Source organism: Equus quagga, chromosome 10 (genome assembly GCF_021613505.1).
Source record: "Equus quagga isolate Etosha38 chromosome 10, UCLA_HA_Equagga_1.0, whole genome shotgun sequence".
NCBI lineage: Eukaryota > Metazoa > Chordata > Mammalia > Perissodactyla > Equidae > Equus > Equus quagga.
Window position 1 is genome coordinate 88,250,974 of NC_060276.1, and position 23,391 is coordinate 88,274,364.

Consider the following 23,391-nt stretch of genomic DNA (forward strand, 5'->3'; position numbering starts at 1 on the left):
GAACAGAGAGTCAGACAAGCAAGACTTCTCTGAGGAGGAGAAAATAAAGAGCAAAGTACAGAGGTGGGACACAAGTGGGCAAATTCAAGTGAGTGGAAGGAGTCCTGCACGGCTGAAACACAGAAGGCAAGTAGGAGAGTGAGAAAAGATGAGATTGGAAAGGAGGCTACAGTCAACTCAGGCAGGGTCTGCTAGGCCATCAGAAAGGTTTTTCATTGTTTTCCTAAGAGAAAGGGAAAACTGTTAAAAGGTTTTAAGCAGCAGAATGAAATGATGAAATTTGTCATTGTAAAGAGTCACTTCGAGCTGCTATTTAGAGAATGGATAGAGGGTGAGCAGAAAAAGAAGCATGAAAGCTAGTTAAAAAGGTATGGCCCTGGGTCAGGTAAATAAGTAATGGTGACTTAGATCAAGGCAATGGCCGAGGGGATGGAGAGAAGTGGAGGCTTTACCAAATACATTTTGGAAGTAGAAACAATGATATTTATAGATGGATTGGAGGTAGGGAGGTAATGAAGTAGGAAGAATCAAGAATAGTAATGCCAGGGGGCTGGCCCCGTGGCCGAGTGGTTAAGTTCGCGCGCTCTGCTGCAGGCGGCCAGTGTTTCGTTGGTTCGAATCCTGGGCGCGGACATGGCACTGCTCGTCAGACCACGCTGAGGCGGCGTCCCACATGCCACAACTAGAGGAACCCACAACGAAGAATGCACAACTATGTACCGGGGGGCTTTGGGGAGAAAAAGGAAAAAATAAAATCTTAAAAAAAAAAAAAAAAAAAAAAAAAAAGAATAGTAATGCCAAAATTCCTGACATGAGCGCTCAGTAAAACATGGCAACAATTACTGAAATGGGGCAGCCTGGGGAAGAAGAAGTTTGAGTCAAGGGATCAAAGTTTCATTTTGCACACAGAAGTGTTACATTTTACGAAAATATGACATCCAAGTGAAGATGTCAGGTAGTCAGTTGGATATATGAGCCTGTACTCAGAGGAATGTTTTGAGGGGATTATTTTCCTGGTTACTTCACGCACCTAAAATCTGCTCATTTCTCGTCTTCAGCACTTGAGTAAATCTAAACTCCATCTCTTTAGGCCAACAGTCTTTAAGTAGTCATGACTCCTCTCTTTCTGCCATACTCCACAGCCATTTCACCAGCAAATACAGCTCTTCCTTCAAAATGTATGCAATATATTGATCACTTTTCTCCACCTTCGCTACTATCTTAGTTCAAGTCAGCATTATCTCTATCCTGCATTATTTCAAAAACCTCCTAACAGATCTCCTTGCTTCTGCCTTTGTCCCCGACTGTCTGTTCTACACAGAGCATCCAGATTCATTTAAACTGAAATAGGTCATATCTTTTCTCCATTAAAAAGCTTCTAATGGCTTTCTAACTTACTCTGACTGAAAGCCAATGTCCTTATAATAGCATATAAGACCCTAAATGATCGGATACACACACACACTACTTCTCTGATCTCGTCTCCTTCCACCATTTCCCTCATTCACTCTTCTCCAGTCTCCCTGATCTTACTATTTTCATTCATGCCAAGAACACTTCCACCTTGAATCTTGTTCTGGAGTGATCTTTTCCCTCCTCATAGAGAACCCGAGCCCCATTCTCCATCTCTGCCTACCCCTCTTACCCTATGTCTTAATCTGTTTGGGCTGCCATAACAAAATACTGTAGACTGGTTGACTTCTAAACACACATTTCTCACAGTTCTGGAAGCTGAAATTCTGAGATCAAGATGCCAGCAGATTTGGTGCGTGGTGAGGGTTCACTTCCTGATTCATAGATGGCCATCTTCTCACTGTGCTCTCACATGGCAGAAGGGACAAGGGAGCACTTAAAAATCTTCTACCTTTTTTAGCAAGATCAGTGCAGAAAGTGTCAATTCCTCATTTACTTGTAGCCTTTCTTCCTATTTAGAGGAATCTCTCTCTTTGGCACAAGGAATGTTTAAAATAGCTTTAGACAAAGTATGCTTACACAAAATTACTGCCTTTCCCCAAACACTTCAGGTTTTAATAAATCCTGCTCTAGCACTGAAGATAATCATTTTAGATAGATTTGATGAAATCTCTAAAAATGCTGCAAATTGCAGGGGCAATGGGACAGACATATGTCTTCTATCTACACATACAAAAAGAAAGGGGGTCTCCACTCACTCAGCTTTAAATAAACAAATCAGCAAGGCTGGTCCCCTTTCTGAGGTTAATTTGGTTTTAATGTTTCATGAAGCTTACACCAAGGAATATTAATGCCATATGCCAGAAAGTCACTTCAGCCTTTCATACACAGGCAAAACTTTTCATCTGATCTGAGAGAGAATTTTTCTAAACAATATCAACATAGTCAATAGAAGTGATAATTAATTCATACATTGAGAGTGTAATTAGCATTCAAATGAAAGAAATGACTGCTGGACAGCTTTATATGAAACAAAAAAAAATCCATTACCTCATTATTATATTTGGTACAAACACAAAATGCTGAAAATTTTTTCTTTTTAGCTGTGGGCACAACGTGATCATTCCTTTTTCCAGACGCTCTTCAGCTTCAAACCAATAGATCAAATGAAGCAAGTGATCTCACTTTGACAGCAAGCTCGTCTTTAATATTTAGTCCTGAAGTGCAACCTATCCTCTCTACTTTCATGTCTTTCTAAGCGATCAAGTTCAAATTGCATCTTTCACTGATTTATAGATAGGAAACCTGAATAGCTGAAAGAGTCTAACAGAAACACCTTTATTTATATCAACTTATAGGTCATCAACTAAGGCAGGATTGTCCCCTAGTCATAAGGGTGTTTGTTTAGGAAAAAGGAGCAATATTCTGAAGCTTAGTGTCACCCCATTCCTTGTGAAATATTTCTGCAATAAGCATTGAGAGAAAAGAGGGGGCTATCCAGAGACCATGGGTGGGGAAAAGCAAAATCAGAAACTCAAAGCCAAAGAGTTTATTGATTCACCAACCACTTTTCTGCTGCTTGATAATAACCAAAAGGCAATCATTGATGTGCTACAAAAGTGGAAAGAGAGGGAAAAAATATGAGGGAAATAAAATCACAAATATCATATGAGCCACCATGTTCTTAAGTGAATGTTTCTTACATTATCATTCTCTCTTTTTGGAACATCTGAAAATATTTCACAATTTCATACAAGTGTTTATTTCTTTTAATTTTCAAAAACACTTTCATATGTGTTATTCCACTAGCTCCTCCCAACAGCTCTACAAAGTAGGTTGAACTGGTGTCATTGATCTTAATGATCAAATGAAGAAACTGAGGAATAGAATATATATGACTTGCTTAAACTCACTCGAATGATTTGTACCCAACCCAGGATTAAAACACATTTTCCAATCTTCCTAGAGCAATAGTTTTCAAAGTATAGTCCCTGAAGAAACAGCCTCAACATCACATGGAACTTGTTAGAAATGCAAATTATCTGGCCTACCTCAGGTCTACAGAATCAAGAACTCTGGGGATGGGGCCCAGCACTCTGTGTGTTAACAAGTCGTCCAGGGTATTGTGATACCTGCTCAAGTTTGAGAACCACTGGTCTAGAGATATGCTCTCTCCCTACACCAGACAGACAAAGCACTCATATGTTGTAAATTTCAGGGGAATTTATAAGACACAAAACTGTTAGGACATTACTTTTCACTCCCTACTTTGTTAACATGGGTTATGTATCACCCTAAACTGAGAAGTAGAAACTCACTCAACCTAAAAGAAAGAGGTAGAAGGAGGGGGGGGGAAGCCAAAATATTATTGCCAGATTAGAAAACTGAGGGACTAATTTTATACTAAGTCTGATTTTAAACTACATTAACTGGCCAATAAAATGAATCATAAATAGGTGTTACTAAATCTCAGGGAAGTGAAGGGCTGTGGAAATATTCAACAGCTAAAAATATTCATCAGCAAGTACAACCTTGGAAACCCAAAAAGGTACAGAAGCATATCCACACGCACACCCCTCTCAGGCAGTCTAGCACTGTATTGGGTGTTAAAAAGGAAAATGTGGTTTGAATAGAGATTTTAGGGCATTTTAGTAACCATTTCCAGTTGATGACCTAATACACCACAAGAACAGGCAGAAGCTTGATAACAGACAGAATAAGAGCTTCTCTGGATTGTCATTTGGTCCTGTGGATGCTAACAATGATATGCCCATAAGTCATGGATTTTTGTGGAGTGGCTTAATTTCAAACATTCTACTCCAGCAAATCCATAAACCATCTAAATGTGCTGGACATTCAAAATTTAGATCACCAAGTTATATATCTATGATGACTTTTTACATCCAAAAATAGTGCAAATTTCTTTGTCAAATCATATGTTCTAGAAAATTCTAAAGATGTAATCAGTAATAATGATTAGGTATACTTGGCTTTATACATTAGATATGCTGCTGAAAAGATTGTGAAAATTGATTTACCCCCTCCTAATATAATAAAATAAAAATATTAAATTTTAAATACCCAAGAAAACTTATTTACTAAAAAAATTCAATCCTTTTATAAAATGAATAATATTCCCTAATTTATCCTAACTAAATTTGAATGTTCATGTATTCAATGTGGTTAAAACTGGGTATAAAAATCACATGATCGTGTCAATTGAGACAGAAAGGAAGAAAAGGAAATGAAGAACATTCAAATTGGAAAAAACAAGGGAGCCAGCCCCCTGGTCAAGTGGTTAAGGTCCCACATGCTCTGCTTCAGCAACCTGGGTTTGTGGGTTCAGATCCTGGGCATGGACCCGCTCCACTCATCAGCCATGCTGTGGAGGCACCCCACATGCAAAATGGAGGAGGATTGGCACAGATGTTAACTCTGCAGAATCTTCCTCACCAAAAAAAAAAAGAAAAGAAAAAAAATTGGAAAGAAAGAAAGAAAACCACCCTTATTTGTAGATGTCATGAAAGCCTATATGAAAAATTCTGAGGAATATACCAAAACTCAAAGAAAACCCTTCTATAATTAATAAGTAGCTCAGCAAGGCAGCAGGATACAACATCAACATAGAGAAATCAATTGCATTTCTACACACCAGCAACGAACACATGGAAATCAAAATTTAAAACACAATATCATTTATAATCACTCAAAAACTGAAATACTTAGGGATAAATCTAACAAAAAACGTACAGTACTTGTGTGCTGAAAACTACAAAATATTGATGAAAGAAATCAAAGAAGATGGTGAGACATACTGTGTTCATGGATTGGAACACTGAATATAGTAAAGATGTCAGTTTTCCCCAAATGATATATAGATTTCTATCAAAATCTCAGCAAGATATTTTGCACATATATAAAAGGTTATTTTAAAGTACAAAAATTGAATGTAAAACACTTGAACTAAAATCTGGCAGCTAGTGTAAGACACAAATGTTAGCGATTATTACTATTATTAATAGTAATAGTAGTAGTACTATACTTACATGAAGATTGCTAGGATAGTTCATAGACTATAAGTTATAGACTGCATTAACGAAATGAGAGGAAGAGAGAAAGAAATACAACAAAGATACCCTCTGAAAAGGCGTTTACGAAACAAAATTCCAAAACAAATAAAGAAAACTTGTGGCATTAAAGAAAACCAACGCAATCAATAATTAGCAAATGAATATCGTATTAAGGGACACTTTAACAAACACTTTAACATGAGTATGATAAAAAAGCTAAATGAGGTTCTGCTTTTGACATGGAAGCTTAATTCCGACAACAGACCGTCTATCCTGCTGATTACAACTAAAAGCTGGACAAAACACACACACAAAAAGACAACTACCTGAAGACTCCAAAGAATAAGTAATAGCAGGCAGATTGTGGAGGGAAGTCAAAGACTGGAGAAATGACCTGCAGGAGGATGACTTTCTGAATTTTTAAAATCTCTGTTTTCACAGGGATTTGCCCCAAAAGTAGGCCTAATTTTTTCAACTGCATAGTAACTGAATCTTACTAGCCAGAGAATTTAGGAAAGAGAACTTTGTGGGACATAAAGTATAAGGGGAACCCTGGAGAGAAGAGAAGCAAAAAAATGGACCCCCTAGTCCCGTATATGAACCCATATAATCTCAGGCTCGCTCCCGTCCTATGCATGTGTGGAATAGACCCAAACCAGCCTAGCAAACACCTAGGAAACTAAACCGAAATTGAAACCACCACCTACAGCAGGTAAGGCAGAGGTTGTAGTTTGAACCTAACTGAGCTGATACCCTACTAAAATTAACAAAAATAAAATAAAAAATCTCTAGAGGATTATAATAGGGCCCGGAGTCTCTACACAGGAACACTCACAATGTCCACAATACAATCCCAAATTACTCAATATAGAAAGAACCAGAGAAATTGCAATCAATTCTTAAGGGAAATGAAAATCATCACATATCAACCCCTAAAGGACCTAAATGTTGGAAGTATCAACAGCAACAGCAACAGCAACAAAAAGACTTCAAAGCAGATATTTTAACTATGTTCCATGAGGTAAAGTTAAACACACTTGAAGCGAATGGGAAGATTAAGTTCCCCACAGAGAAATATAAGATGTAAAGTATAATCAAATGGACTTCCTAGAATTGAAAATATAATATCTGAAATTTTAAAATCACTAGATGAATTCAATACCACAATGGAGATGACAGAGGGACGAGTCAATGAACTTGAGATAGAAAATATACAATCAATAGAAAATATACAAGCGAAGGAACAGAGGGAAAAAATAATGAAATTTGAACAGAGCTTCAGGGATTCATGGGACCATACCAAATGGTATAACATATGTGTCTTTGGGAGTCCCAGAATGAAAACAGAAAACAACCGATATCCAAAATGTATTTGAAAAAATGAGAGAAATTTCCCCCAATTTAGTTAAAGGCGCACATTTACAGATTTAAGAAGCTCATCAGACTCCAAACAGGAAAATCCAAATAGGAATATGCCTAGACACATCATAATCAAACTGCTGAAAACCAAAGATAAAAACAATTCTCGAAAGTGGCTGGAGAAAAATCACATATAGGAGAAAAAGATTTAAATAACTTTAGATTTTTTTTATTAAAAACCATGGAGGCCAGAAGACAGTAGAATATCTTTAGCATGCCGAGAGCAAAGAACTGTCAACCTCAACTTCTACATTCAGAAAAAAAATACCTGTCAAGAACGAAGGCAAAATAAAGACATTCTCAGATGGAAGACAATAAAGAAAATTTGTCACCAGAGAACTGCTCTACAAGAAATGCTAAAGGAAGTTCATCAGGATGAAGAAAAATGATACCAGAGGGCAACGTGGATCTTCAGAAATGAAGCAACAGATATGATAAATATCTGGGTAAATATAAAAGACAAAATTTTCCTCTTAAGTTCTTTAAAATATATATAACTATTGCCAAGAGAAATAACAATAGTTTTAGCAAGATTTGTAATATATTCTATATAATTCTTAGTATGACCTGCCTCTTCTCACTTTTCCCTGCCTTCCCTGGTTCCCCTTCCTGTTTTATGACACATGAATCACTGAATCTTGTAGCAAGTACCTTGCCTTTACTTACTGGTTTGGATCTGCTGTCCAGACTCCGCTTGGCTTCTTACCTCCTACTGCCACTTCCTCACTTGACACCTCCTAGTTCTCCACTACAATACGTGCTCAACTCTGCCATCTTGGGTTAATCATAACTCTCTATTCAAAATCCTTCAATACCTCCTCTTGATCAACAGAATGAAGCCCAAACATCAGAGTAAGGCAACTAGTTTGTTCATAATCTTACCCAAACTCCCTCTCCTTGTGACTCCTTGAGTCAGCTACAAGCAGCTCACCAAACTTCCCACTGTATTTCACCCCACCTTCATTCCAACATACAGATATACTGTTTCCACAGTCTACAAGACCCTTCCCATCCTTATGAAAAAAGCTCAACCAAGATATTATTTCCTCGGGTTGGCTCATGGCATAGTGGTTAAAGTTTGGCACGCTCCACTTCAGAGGCCTGGGTTCACAGGCTCGGATTCTGGGTGCAGACCTACACCACTCATCAGCCATGCTATGGTGGCGACCCATATACAAAGTAGAGGAAGATGTTAGCTCAGGGCTAATCTTCCTCAAGCGAAAAAAAAAAAAAAGATATTATTTCCTAACAATCCTCTTGCTGAGCATCCCCAGAGTTAATCACTGGTGCTGTTTTTCTTTCTTGCCCTCAATGCTATTAAGAATAGCTACCATGTTTTGAGGGCTTACTTTGTGCCAGGCACAGTGCTAAGATTTTATAAGTGATGCCTCATTTTATCATGAAAACAACCTTGTAAGACAGGTGAGTATTATTATTGTCATTTTTCAATTGGAATAATAAGAGTCAGAGAAGATAATTGACTTATCAATAATAATATAGCCAGTTATGGCAGAACTGGAATTGGAACTGATTTATCCTTGTGTAGCCTTCTGCTGTTGAACATAGAAAACAAGTAATTACAATGCTTTGCAATGTCTCATAAATATCAAGTGGACAGTTACTTAGACTCTTTGAGCTTTAGTTTCTTCTTAACAAAGATTAAGTTTAATTAAGATTGATATATATTAGCTATATATATTTATACTTATATGTATATACTGTATAGTAAAATGTATAGTGCAGATGTATGTGTTTAACATAAATGGTATTGTTCTATAAGCTGCTTTTTCTACTAAACCATATATTTTGGAGATCTATCCATGTTGGTATCTGCAACTATATTCATTCATCTGAGCTACAGTATGAATAGACAATTAACCATTCTCTTATTATTGGACATTTAGTTCATTTCCAGTTTTTCACTGTTACAGACACTGTTGCAGTAAACATCCTTCTTTGTGTGCATGAGCAAGGACGTCTCCAGGGTAGATACTAAGAAGTGATATTGCTGAGTCATGGGGTATGTGCATTTTAAGTTTTCATAGATACTACCAAACTACACTCCAATGCAACTTACACTGATGTCACCTGCCTCATAGCTCTGTCTTGAGGATTAAATGAGATAATTCATTTATAGCACTCAATTAATAGATAATATTATTATTTTTATCCAGTTCCATTTTATATTATCAACTTTTGGATTTTTACAAGGAATGAAAGGTAACATTTTTGTCATTTTAACTTGCGTTTTTCTTATTAGGCATTTTTTCACATATACTTTCATTTATACTCCTGTTTTTATGAATCAAGTGTTAGCCTAGAGTCTTCATTTTTCTAAGGTGTTTTTTAGAGTGTTTTCTGTCTTCATGTTCATTTACAGAATCTTTTTTGTATATTCTTGATACTATTGCTTTGTCTTTTATATCTGCAACAAATATTCTCACCTAGCCCATACCTTGCCTTTAAGCTTTGTTGATGGTGTATTTTCCTATGCAGAAGGTTTTAATTTTGACATACACCAATGTATCAAACTGTTCCTTTAAGGTTTGTACATTTTGTATTTTATTAAGAAAGTTTTCCCCACCCCAGGGTCATAACGACATTTTCCCAAGCAATGAAGCTTCTGTGGATTTCCATCTGTTTTCTTTTTTTAAGGGTCCTCCAGTTCCGATGCAGATTCTGATTAGGGAGGCAGGGTCCTGATAGTTGAAAATTATGAAAGGTTTTATCTATATTTTCTTTGCAAAATTAGATCTTCCTACACAGACACATACACATGCAAAAATGATACTGGGGAAATGTGAATTAGATCAGTGGATCATATCAATGTAGACATCCTGGTTGTGATATTGTACTATAGTTTTGCAAGATGTTATAATCAGGGGCAAGTGTACACAAGTTCTCTCTATATTATTTTTTACAACTGCGTGTTAATCTACAGTTATCTCAAAATAAAACTTTATTAAAAATCTTTAAAATACAGGATATTCTAAATAACTGTGTTTTGATGACAATCCCAAAAGAGAAGTTACTGAAATGTCTTGGTAAAGACAATTTCCCTAAAATAATTATGTAACTTTTAAAGGGCTCTACTTAGAAGAGGAAAACTCTAATATATTAAAATGACTCTCCTGGCCTTATTTTTTCAAGAAGTTTCTTTCCTTTCCTGGATGACTTCACAGATTTCTTACATTTTTATATTGAGCATTCACCAAACTCTTCACACTTAATCTCGTTCACATCTGACAGAAAACTCTAAAAGAGGTGTTATTTTTTTTTCTTATTTGAGGAAACTAAGTATCAGAGAGGTTAAATAAGCAACTTTAGGCACACACAGCTGGTCAGAAGTGATTTGGTTCCTCACTCTTTATATCTTGGTTATGCTTCTGTCGGTCACTCACTTTCCGTTTCCAAGGTGAAAGCAATTGTCCTGTTTCATTTTCTCACCTGTAAAATCTTACTCTCCTTTCTCTTTTTTCTAGGGTTATTCCACTGGGAAGTTATAAGGTAAATACCTTTTTTATTCACCAATGCTGTATGTAGGCCCAAAAGCAATTATGAGAAATGCAATTTTGAAATTGAATAAGCAGGCCAAAAGTTCCCTGAACATGATGAAGAGAAGAATAAAATTGATTACTCATTTAAGCATCCCCTCTGGAGACACTACAATTGATGGGTTTCTATCACTCCTTTCTCTAATACTTCCTTCCTTCTTGGCACAGGGCTTTCATCAACTTCAAAGGATGCTCTGGGCATTAAAAAGAGCTGAAGGAGTGTGTAATGGAGATGAATAGAACATAATATACTGAGGCTGCAAGACAATTCTTCCAGATCATGAGGTCCTCAAACTTTTAAGTTAGTGTATCTTCAAAAAGTTTTATTAAACCAGATACTCTTTGACAAATTTTTATGTTGACCTTTCAATTTTTCATTATCATATCAAATGTGTGCAAAGGATATATTTTAAGTTTTGACATTTTTAAACAAACTATTACACCACTCTTAAAGGGACTCAATGGAGTCTATCACTATGGTGCTACTCACCATCATCATTTTTTTAAAAATTATGTGAACAAGCTCTTCTTTAACTGTCAGAAACTTTACACTATTTCTTTTTCTTCTTGACTTTATATTTCCAGCCAACTCCCCCTCAGAATTTTTACATACTATAAAATATTTTTTCCTTGAATCTTTTACTAATCAACCTACTCTTCTTCCAGGGAATAAATGTATGTATTTAAATTGAAATTTAATTTTAAAAAATTTCCTTTGATCAGATAGCATTTCATATTAAAATTTTCTTCAGGATTGAATTGCCTTACAATTATTATTAGAAAAATGATGAGAAACAACAAATGTATTAGAGGTTTTGGTAAATATTAAACACAAAAGAATAATCTTAATAGAAATGTTGCTCTTATTAAGGTGAACAATATTATTTCAGTTTATGTATCCATGAATGAATGGTACTTATCCTTAGAATGAAATAGGATGTGACATAAATTCACTTTGTTCTATTATATACTAAAAACACTTGTCTCTTAAATAAGAAGATAGGAAGAGAAGGAGCTTTGTTATAAAACTGCCACCCAATTCTTAGAACTCCTTCTAAGTTATATGACAAAATTCACATAGTGATCTATCATCAAAAACTATTCTTAATAATCTACCTGCTGGTAATCTGTTTAAGCCCTCCTTCACTTTTATTGATAACAAAGAACTAGAAATCCTGGAATTATAAAGGATATTGCTGCCCAGTCTTAAAAGTCATTCACTTTCTCAACACTATTACCAATACTTTAAATTACCCTGTGGTTGGCACTCTGGACTGTGTTAGACCCCAGGGCAATGAACCATAATAAGAGTCAGTATGAGGGCCTTTCTTTCATAAAAGGGGAAAAGGGCTATTGCAAAAGGGGAGGTGGGAAAGGAAATGAGCCTCAATTACAGATTTGCTCTAGGCAGACCATTTTTAGGAAACAGAGCCCAGTGAAGCTGAGGATCTGGAAATTAATCCCCTAAAACTTTGCTGGAATTTTCAGTACCTCCCTTCTGCCACAGTAGACATCTATAAATTTGAAGACCACTGCCCAAAGTCACTATTGCCCAAAACTTTGCAGACATTCTACAGTGCAGCTTGATGGGCACTACTTTGGTTCAAATCCTGGCTCATCCAATTTCTTGCTGCTTTATTTGGGGCAAATTTCTTAATCTTTCTGTGTTTTAGTTTCGTCATTTGTAAGATGAGATGAAAATGGTACATATCTCACAGGACTACTGTGAAGATTAACTGAATTAATATGTGTAAAGTGCTCAGAATAATGTTCGCTACCATCATTATTAGCATCATCATCGTCACCGTCCTATAAATGACTGGGGATCTTGGAAGAAGAGGAAGAAAATATGATTGAGAGAGGAGGAAGGGATAATAGCAGATGTGAGTGTGTGTTTGTATATGTGTGTGTGTGCTGTGATGTAGGTACATATCAGAAAGGAGAAATAATTAGAAAAGTGCCATTATTCAAATGCAAGCTCCTGAAGGTAGCTGATGCTTATCATCTCCATAGCCCAGCTCCACTTTGCCCTCCTTCATATTTCCTAGCATAATAGACTTTCAGTAAATATATATATTTTTTTGCTGAGGAATATTCGCCCTGAGCTAATGTCTGTACCAACCTTCCTCTATTTTTTTGTATGTGGGACACCTCCACAGCATGGCTGGTGAGTGGAGTAGGTCTGTGCCTGGGATCTGAACCCACAAACCCTGTCTGTCAAAGCAGAGCACATGGAAATTTAACCACTCAGCCAAGGGGCCAGGCCCTCAATAAATATTTGACAAATGGGTAATGGAATGAGGACAGAAAAATCAATGCTGGTAAGTTAAGTCACAAGTTATGAAAACAAATTGTTAACAGTAGTGCAAGTCTGTCCATAGACAGTCATGGTCTTGGAAGACCAGTGTTTTCTCCTAAAACTGATTTTCACGGTCCTATCCCACTCCACTCCATTTATACTTGCTTCTTTCATTCCTCTGACCTAAAGCTGGCTACATAATTTGTGGGCCCCAGTGAAAAATGAAAATGCAGAGCTTCCTGTTCAAAATGCAGGAAAAAATGCCTATACTAAAAGATAAAGCTTTTTCCTTTCTTCTGCAGTTTCTCTCTTGACTTGCCATGATATTTTTTTTAATCAGCCATTTAATGTTATTCTAAGCAAAGAAAAATTAAAATTTTAAACTATTAGCATAAATTTTACTGTTCATGTTTATATTGTGCAATGCTAGTTTTAAATGCAAATATGAGCATTTAACTCGTAAGTAGAATCACTGAAATCCCTCAATTTGTATTTCATAGCTCATACATGTATATGTATTTCATTCTTACCAGAACAGTGGAAACACTGTAAAAACTAACTCAGCTGTTTCCATTTTGCTTCTTGATACTCATACATTCTACCAACATTCCACCTTCAGCTTACCAATGAGTTAGGAAGATCTGAGAGGAAAGGAAAAATAACTACGGGTTTCCCCATCTTTCCCTTTTCTTCCGTGTCATCATTTTCAGGATAAGCGGTTGGCTAATACAGGCAAATGATGTGAGTAGGATATGGTACAGTTCCTGGGTCACTTGTATGTCTTAAAATGTTATTACCTTCTTTCTGCATTCAAAGAAAGTTCTAATTCAAATAGAAAACATGGCCTCTTGGGGTTGTCAGTGCCCTGGTTTATCAGTCATAGATGTGGCCTACTTACCTTGTGTTCATTTTGAGTCTCATTAAATTTCCATGCAGAGTGGGTCCACCGGAATTCTGTGGGGTATCTTGAACACTATTCATGAATGGGACACAAGGAATGAGACATATACTGTGCGCGCATCTCTTCTGCTCAGGCATGCTCCATTGTCCCATCAGACTTTAGTAACAAAATAAAATTAAGACTTTCAAGACAGCAATGCAGAGCATTAAACCAAGTTCCAGGCCCTTCTGAACATGGGGCCCTGTGTGACTGTACCAGTCACATACTCATAAAGCTGGCCCTGCTCTGAACTCCTCAGGTTGCCATATTTTTTTCATGGATATATGCTCATCCTCACTGCTTGCACAGTGGACTGAAAAGAGCTTTCTCATTAGGCTATTCATGTGCAGTACCAATGAGAGTCCATCACTAAGCAGCAAAGTTTGGAGCTGCTAGGGTTTCTTTGTTCGGGAGCTTCAAGTTACTCCAAGACTTCCCTTGGCTATGAATTTGTGGGGAACATGGATACATGGCTCCAAGATCTCCCTTCAAAGAAGAATTCGTTGACCCAGCTCTCAGCTCCCTCAGAGTCTGCCTGAGAAAGGATTGCCTGAGTAGGTTCTGCTGCAGAACCAAGTTCACACCCTCCCTGGGCTGGCCCACAGTTACTGACTGATCAAAATTGAGATATAAAGACCCAGGGGTCTTGGTCCAACGAGGGTAGAGTTGCCAGACAAAACATTGCATGGGACAAATAGTTCATGAGACATACTTATACTAAAAAGTTATTTGTTGTTCATCTGGAATTCAAATTCAACTGGTTTTCCTGTGTTTTTATTTGCTAAATCTGGCAATCCTAAATGGAGGACAATTCTGATGGGCGCTATGGTCTCTACAACCCCCTGCAAGGTCCCCTCAGGCTTTGTCAGGGCTGCTTTGCTGTTCAACTTCTCCCTCTGCCTAATCCTGCTTCCTTCCCTTTTCTAACCCGTGCCTCTCATGACAAATTCTATCTCAACGCCTGCTTCTAGAGAAGCCAATGTGTCTCAACATTGATATTTAAACCCTGATAAAGGCATCTTGCGATCTCTTGAGAAGGCTGCTCAGTCAAATTTGAGCACAAACCAAGGCTCATTCACCACCTTACTAGTGCATAGCAGCTCCTGCTAAAGATATTGAAACTGGAAAGACACAGAAGAAAGACTTCAGAACAAAGATAACAGATTTCACAATTAGATTTTATGACTTTCATATCACTATGAATACATATTCTCTCTCTCACACACGCACACACATATGCTTGTCCATTTGTAATAAAAGTTAGCAAGGGATGTTTAAAGGAAAAGTTTTAGGCTAAAGCAATTGATAGTTGTACTTTTCCTGATCTCTTAAGTTTCTAAAAAAATCAGGCAGGAAGTATAAATAAATTAAGATATACTTCCTTAAAAAATAGAAATATGAACTATTAAACTTCTATTTGTTTTTGGTTAAGAATTAGTAAATGATAGTAATTAAGAATTTGGCTTCCGGAATTAGACAGACATGAATATATATCCTGACTTTGCCACTTACTAGCTGCAAGATTTCTGGCAAGTTATAACTTTTCTGAGTCTCAGTGTACTCATTTGCAGAATGATAATAACAGTCATACTCCAAAAGGTTGTCATGAGGTTTAAAAGAAATAAAGTACGTAAAGGACTCAGCTCAAGGCTTTTCCCATAATATTTTTATTAACAGTATTTTTGTTAGAAGAAAGGGAAAATCTTTTTTCGTTCCTGGTTCCTAATAGGCAATAACCATGAGGGGGCCAAGCATATTTTCTTGGCTAAATTAATATTCTGTTTATTTCCTTTACAGGAGTTTTATTCTATTAATGCAAATTCCTGCCTCTAGCAAAAATGCCCAAATACATATTGAGTTGAAAAGCTTATTAATATTACAATGGTTATTAATATAGTGACAACAGTTATTGTTATCTTTATTTTCTTCTCAATATCACTGTAGGAGCATTTATTAAAGACAAGATGTTAGTCTAGCCAAGAAAATAAGCCAAATCCAAATGGTCAATGCCTAATAACAATTGAGTAGTAGACTTGATTCTTCTTTTCCTTTAAAGCAAAGACACACATTTTTTCCACATTTTAATGTTTCTCTTTTTTTTCACTTGATATATGTATATATTGTGAAATGATTTCTCTCATCTAGTTAATTAACACATTCATCACCTCACATACTTTTTTGGTTTTCTTAGTGAAAACACTTAAGTTCTACTTTCCTAGCAAATTTCAATTGTACAACACAGTGTTGTCGACCATATATAGTCACCTTGTTGTACATTACATCCTCAGACCTTTTTCATCTTATAACTGAAAGTTTGTACCCTTTTATCAACCTCACTCTATTTCCCCCAAACCCCTGCCCTGACAACCACCATTCTACTCTGTTTCTATGAGTTTCACTTTTTAAAAAAATTTAGATTCCACAGGTAAGTAATATCATTCAGTATTTGTCTTTCCCTGTCTGGCTTATTTCACTTAACATAATGGCCTCTAGTTCGTCCATGTTGCTGCAAATGACAGGATTTCCTTTCTTTTTAAAGCTGAATGATATTCTGCTGTATGTGTATACCAAATTTTCTTGATCCATTCATCCACTGACAGACACTTCAGGTGTTTCCATATCCTGGCTATCATGAATAATGCTGCAAAGAATATGGGAGTACAATTATCTGTTCAAGATGATGGTTTTGTTTCTTTCAGATACATACCCAGAAATAGGATAGGATTGCTGGATCATATGGTAGTTCTATTTTTCATGTCTAGAGTCAATATCGCTTAATTGCACAAGTACGGTAGCTCATTTCCAGGGAAATAGTAACAGACAAGGTAGATTGGGAGCTCCTGGTTAGTGTGGGTTGGTCACAGTGGTTTTGGAAAGGTTGCATGGGAGGGTTGCTAAAAGTATTTGTGAAACTGAATTAGTGCCTCATTAGCAGAAGCATTGCCATCTTAATGGATTAGTTAGTGTCTTTAGGAAAAGTTTGGATAAAACATAAAGGTCTGAAAATTAAGCATTTTATGATTCTCATAGAAATGCTTTGATGTGATCTGGAGAGATATTGATATCCCTATATTGAATAGGAGAAAACAGAAGCTAAGGGAGATTGTGTTACTTCAAGTAAGCCTCATCAGTCTTTTGATAAGTAAGATGACAGTCATCCCCTGGCCCAGTCTTTGCCCAAGCAGCCTGGTCATAACAACCAGGTGGTGTGCTACCTTTGGAGATTCTCAGATGATGGCTAGGAAGTTTGCATTTTAACATGTACATCAGATGATTCTTAGACCAGTTTGGGGAACCACTACCCTCCTTCATACCCCATCTTGTTTTAGTAAATAGCTCCCTTTGGCCTTCCAAATATTAGGCTCAAATTCAAGCTACCTCAAAATCACAAAAGAAAGTTTTATATCTCCTAGAGACTACCTCTTGTCAATTAGATGGATTAAATTGAAAAAAGGAACAGAGAGGCAATTGAATTTGTCAATAAAGAGAGCACAGTCTTAAAGACAAAGGCCTGTCAACTTGTCTATAAATCCCAGAAAACATTTGCACTGGGAAGGGAAGTAGAGCCACCCTCACAAGCACTTATAGTGGGCAACTCTTTATGCATTTAGGATTTTATTTGTTCATGCTTTCATTCATTCATTCAACAAATATTTATTGGGCATTTACTCCAGACCAAGCATTATACTGAGTATTGGAGAACAACACCAGACATATTAACAGATACTCCTACTTCAAAACATTGCCAATGGCCAGCTCCGTAAGGTGAACTGGGCTCGTGTATTCCTAGAGTTTTCCTGGCTAAAGTGCTCTGTAACTTTCAACCATGGTGCTCAGAAAAGTAAAATTTATCATGAGCACATGCATTGAAAAGAATCTGTAGCTGTTTATCCCAATTTGTTCTTTTTTTTAAAATGTAATACTATGCTAAGAAATTTATTGGATAAAGTAATATCTCTATTGTACTATAAAGGGATTGTTTTTCCCAGAAAATCAATCAAATGCTTTCATAACTTGTTACTAATAACACTAATATAGAATAATGGGTAAACTAGTTTGGATAACTTCCCAAAATAATTGGGTTTTCCAGGAACATTACAGAAGATAAACAGCAAGATCAATAAGTTCTGAGGTTGCAAGAGTCATTGTTGATTTATGACCTTGCTTACTTCCCAGCAAAATAATTGCTATAGAGAAGTTGGCTCATGTTTACAAATCATAATAATCTTGTGAGAAAGTCTTTCTTAGCCTAAAGTTTAAACACTAGAAAGAACAAGTGATAAAAAATAGCTTATTATTGTGCTGAAATTTGTCGTTAATAATACCTACCAACCATTCATTGAACACCTACTTTTTTGCACATGCTTTATGTGAGTATAAAATTTTTTTAAATTATTAAAACAATCCTGCAACAAGAGCTGTTATTATCCTCACTTCATAAGTTAGGAAAATTGAAGTTCAAAGATGTCAAGTAACTTGTCTGAGGCCACATATACCCAGAAAGTTACAGAGCCAGGATTCAAACTCAGTGTTCCTTTCCCATGCCTCAGTGCTTCTAAAGATCCTATAGGTTTTGGCCTAGACAGAGCTTAACACACTTTAACAAACTGAAGATGCTTGGCAGACACAATCAACCCTTTGCATATTTACAACTTCACTGCAGTTTTTACCTAATGATGGAATTCCCATCACCACTTCCAGAATATCAACATTCCTGGGAAGGTATATCTGAAGACAGAAAATGATCAAGCTGTCAAAGACCCATGAGAATAGAACATGTGTGGCTTGATGAGCGAAAGTGTTGATATTAATATTGAATCAATATTCAATATTGATTAAAATCTCTTTCTGCCCAAAGATTTCCTTTTCAAATTCATTCCTTTTTAAGTACGTACAACTTTGTATGGTCTTCCTTTCTTTCAGGCCCATGGAGTTCTGCTTAACTTTCCCCAACCATAGACAAGCCCTCTGAAAATCCCACTAATTCACAGCTGTAATGTTTGCAGCAGTTTGTATCCCAATGAGATAAGTAAGGACTTTGTGTAGTTGAACTTGCTTGACTGGTATGCACCTGAGATGGTAAGAAACTAGATGGCTTTCTGAAAGTCTGAGGCAAGGGTGAGCATAAAGTCTTCGTGTTTCTCTCCATTGAATGAGAGCCTTTACATTGCCTACAAATGCTTTGCAGCCATTGTGGTAGGATTGAGACGAGAGTCTAAAAGAGAATAAAACTCACATGGTACCTATTCTCTTATCATTCATCACTGATGATTGGTTGAGTATAGGAGACTATACCTCCTCTATATTGTCCACAGTCCAAAGGAGCACAAGACTGGATATTCTAAAAGAAAGAGCAAAGACTTGGAAATGAGTTGATTTCTCAGTTTTCACATTCTCCACTCCTTGAAATTCTTACCTTCCATTCGTCTCATTTTTCAGGGATAAGAAGAGACCAGAGATAAGGCTGTGGATGGGACTTTAGAGATCTATGTTTCAGAGATCACCAGTGCTTTGTGCCAAAGTATGGACAGGATGGTAGATGAGTTCTTATATGACTTTTCACATACTTGTTTTACATAAAGATAGAATGGTAAGTTGTCTGTCTTCTATTAGACTTTAAGATCACTGAAGATAGAGACTGCATCTGTTTCACTTACCATTTTATCCCCATCATCTCAAATAGTGCCTGGCACACAATGGACAATCAGCAAATATTTGTTAACTGAATGAACACAAGAGAAAGTTATCATGGCCATTATCTACAAGAATTCCCTCCACTCCCTAACCCGAGTTAGGCTGAGGGGTGAATGGGAAGAACTGAGAACTTAAATTTCCAGATTCTACCCTCATTGTATGGGAAAAGCAGCAGAACTAACTTGGCCTTAGATCCTTGTCTTGCTACCTCCTTGGGAAGAGGGTGAGGCACTGTGCAGTTCATTTCAATTATGTAAATGTGGATTTATCATGAAGCTAATAAAGCTTACACAGTTCCCTTCCAAGGCCATATAAGAGGCCTGAGCAATGTAGTCACATCACGTATTTTTGTAACAATTGCAAAATAAAATATTTTAACCATAGTCGGCTAAGACCACTGACTCCTTTTATGACAACTTTCCTTCCATCACATTTCCACTCATGTCATGTAGCAATGGAGTGGCCACAGACATTTTTGGAGATTCTGTTAGAGGGAACTTGAGTTGGGCTTAATGTTAATGTACAGTTAGTAAAGTATATTTATGTGGGAGACAGTCACTTCTGTGTAGAGTTATGGTATTGTTAGCCTTTCAAGGGTAAGAATGGCTTCCAGAAATAGTCCTGCTACCCAATATGCCAACTAACCCAGCATCACTATGCCAGTGCAGGGCCAGAGGTTGTAATGGAATAGGAACATAGTAATCTTTAGGCCCTACAGATCCTAGATTTGTCTCTGGCTAATAACCCTTACTCCAAGGTAACGCACCCATATCAGGATTTACTTAGTAGTGATAGAAATGTAGCATGTCACTTTAAATACCTTTCCTTTCCTTCTCAGTCGCGTTCATTCTCAGCTCTCTCTCCTGCCCTCATCTGGTCATTATCCAGGATTCTCTCTCCATTCAAAGATATTTAGAATAATTTTATTAGCATTATTAACGATTATGGATATTAATTATGGAATTAAATACTAGAGTCAACAGTAATCAAATGAATTATACTCCACCAATATTTCATATAGAATAACCATTAGCAAAATTAAATTATATCTGTTTCTATGGTTAAAGGACAAGTATATGTGTACCATGAAACATTTATGTATTTGAGAAATATGAAGGTATAGTATTTCAGGTAGGTTGTGAATTGATGGGTAGAAAAAGTACACAGACAGACAAACATACACTGAGGATAGAGGTTCTCAATTATTTTACCGAGGCTATAGAAAAAGGTGACTACATAGAGCATGGGAAGAAGCAGTTTTTCTTCACATGGCTTTCCTCTCATCCCTATGGGAAATGGAACTGCCTTTGTCATTCTCCATGCAGGTAGAGCCCTTCCAGAATTGAGATATAAGTCAAATCTTGCTATACTGCTTTCTTCTGAATTTATGTACTTACCTTACCATTCCAGAAGAACTTAGACCGGTTACTCCATTTAAGGAATTTTTCACACACATGAGGTTTTCATGGTGTGCTGTTTTTTTCCATTGTCTGACCTAGACCACGCTGACCTTCTCCACTGCTCTGTGCCCCAGGAACCTGGCCTGCATGAACTGTATCAGTGGGGTCCATCTCTGTCTGGTTTCTGATTGTGTACAGCCAATGGGAGGCACTGGCTGAGATGGGAAGATAAGAGAAGAATGCAGCTGAGATATTTTATTTCTACAGGATCATCATGGGTTGGCTGCTTCTCTCTACTGAAGGCCACAACTTCTCCTCTTCATATAGATCCCCTCTCTGAGTTAGAACAACGGTGGCCTCCTCTTGCCCTTTTAGGCCAAATGGTGGTTATGGGTCTCACTATTGCCAGACATAGAGAACTACGCTATTCTTTGTTGATTTTCCTATTCCTCATGCCCGTGTATTTATAAATATTGCCTTTATTAAACTCTCCTCAAATTGCCCAGTTTGAGTATTCCTTTTATTCCACTGACACACTGATCAAAAAACTCAGTTTTTAAAACAAACTCAGGAGTAGCAAGGCCACAGGCTCATCCTCATGAGAGGGAGCAGAGTCAGTGCCCAGGGATCCCCAAGCCTCACCTCTTCTCACAGGATTCCAGGGTCATAAAAAGTTCATACTCCCACAGAAGCACTCTTTCATGGAGAGTTTTAGAGAATACCAGATCTCCGCTTTAGAGAAAGCCATAGTTACAATGTACAACTGTATGGGACAGTGGTACAACTAGGGGGAAAACATGAAGAGGAAACACGAAGGTATTTGGTTTTAAATTTTTAATATGAATGAACTTATTTAAATAATAAACGATTTAAAATTTTATTATTCAAAACTAATGATTCAGTTTTGTAATGTAAAAAAAAGGCAACTGGAGGGGCTGGCCCCGTGGCCGAGTGGTTAAGTTCGCGCACTCCGCTGCAGGCGGCCCAGTGTTTCATCGGTTCCAATCCTGGGCGCGGACATGGCACTGCTCATCAAACCACGCTGAGGCGGCGTCCCACATGCCACAACTAGAAGGACCCACAACTAAGAACATACAACTATGTACCGGGGGGCTTAGGGGAGAAAAAGGAAAAGATAAAATCTTAAAAAAAAAAAGGCAACTGGCACTATTAACACATTAGATTTATTTGTTGTACTACGAAAAGGTGGGCTATCAGCAAAATTAGTTAACATTACTGTCAAAACACTTTTAATCCCTCTTTAGCAAGCAAGACTATTTTTAAAATAGTGCAATCATCTAACAATCATTAGTAAATGAGGCATTAGTAGAACTGGTGAAAGGAAGTAAAGACTTGACACAGAATTGGAAGTCCTTCATTCGGGATAAAATCCCACTGCTTCCAGCCTCTCACAAGCCAGTGACTAGCAAGGACTGGAACTATTTTTGGAAAAAATGATAGTAAAAAAAATTAGCCCTCTACTCTACAATCTCACATTTCTAAGTCTCCAAATCTGCCTTTATTATTTTTTTCTTCTGCCTCTCTTCACCACACATCACCAGGTATTTGAGAAGAACATCTATCATGAAGCACGGAGATCAGAACAAATGCACAATAAGAAAAATCTCAGAGAAAAGTTGGAAAACCAAAGCATTTAGTATTTAAAAAGATTCATAATGTTATTTTATTGATAAAACAGGAAAAGGAGACTGTGAAAAAGAATGAAGAACATGAAAAACTTTATGAAATGAATGAATAAAATGATTGCTGAAATTTTTTAAAATGTAGAAGGTAGAAGATAAATCAAGAAAATCTTCCAGAAAACATATAAAATGAGATAGAGATGGAAAAGGCAAGAAGTGTTTAGGATGTCTTTCTTTTCTTTTACCAAAATCTTTCTTTCATAAAATTATAGTCATCTAAAAATAAACATATCAGAGTTCATGTTTATCAACTGCATTCCGTGAATCTGCATTTCTACAACATGACAAACTTACGCTTCCTGTCTAATGATGTGTTTCTCTAGCTTACATCCATTTGATCATATGGTCCAGTTCAAAATTCTCTACTAAGAGATTTTCTTTTCTTTTGACCTGGCGAGGTTTATTCAGACACAGAGCAAAAGGAGGTTACTGCCTTTTGACTGGTGGGAGAGTGACCTGTATCACGAATGCCCTGGACAACGTCTTCTCTAGCTTCTGGGACCACTCTCAGGGTGGAAACTCCCAAGTGTCAATATTAAGCTCCCAAGTGTCAATATTAAGGGTTTCTCCGAAGCTCCAATCCCATGTAAGTTCTAATTTTTTCATAATAGTCTCCCAAAAACTTAAAGATGGGCTATGATAGTTTTCTTTTTGAAAATCATAATCTTGAACTTTTATCCACTTGGAAGAAATTGAAGAATTTCTCCCAGGACTTTTAAATCAATCTTGTGGGGGGAAAGGTCAAGGATGCTGGGGCTCAAGGATGTTTCTATCCCTTTTTACTTTCTTGTTTGGGTAGCAGCCAGTGGTTTTGATAAGTCTTGAAATGTTCCCTCGGAAGGTAGTGGCATACAGTATGCCATGTCAGATGATATGTAAATATTTCTGTATTCCTCAGA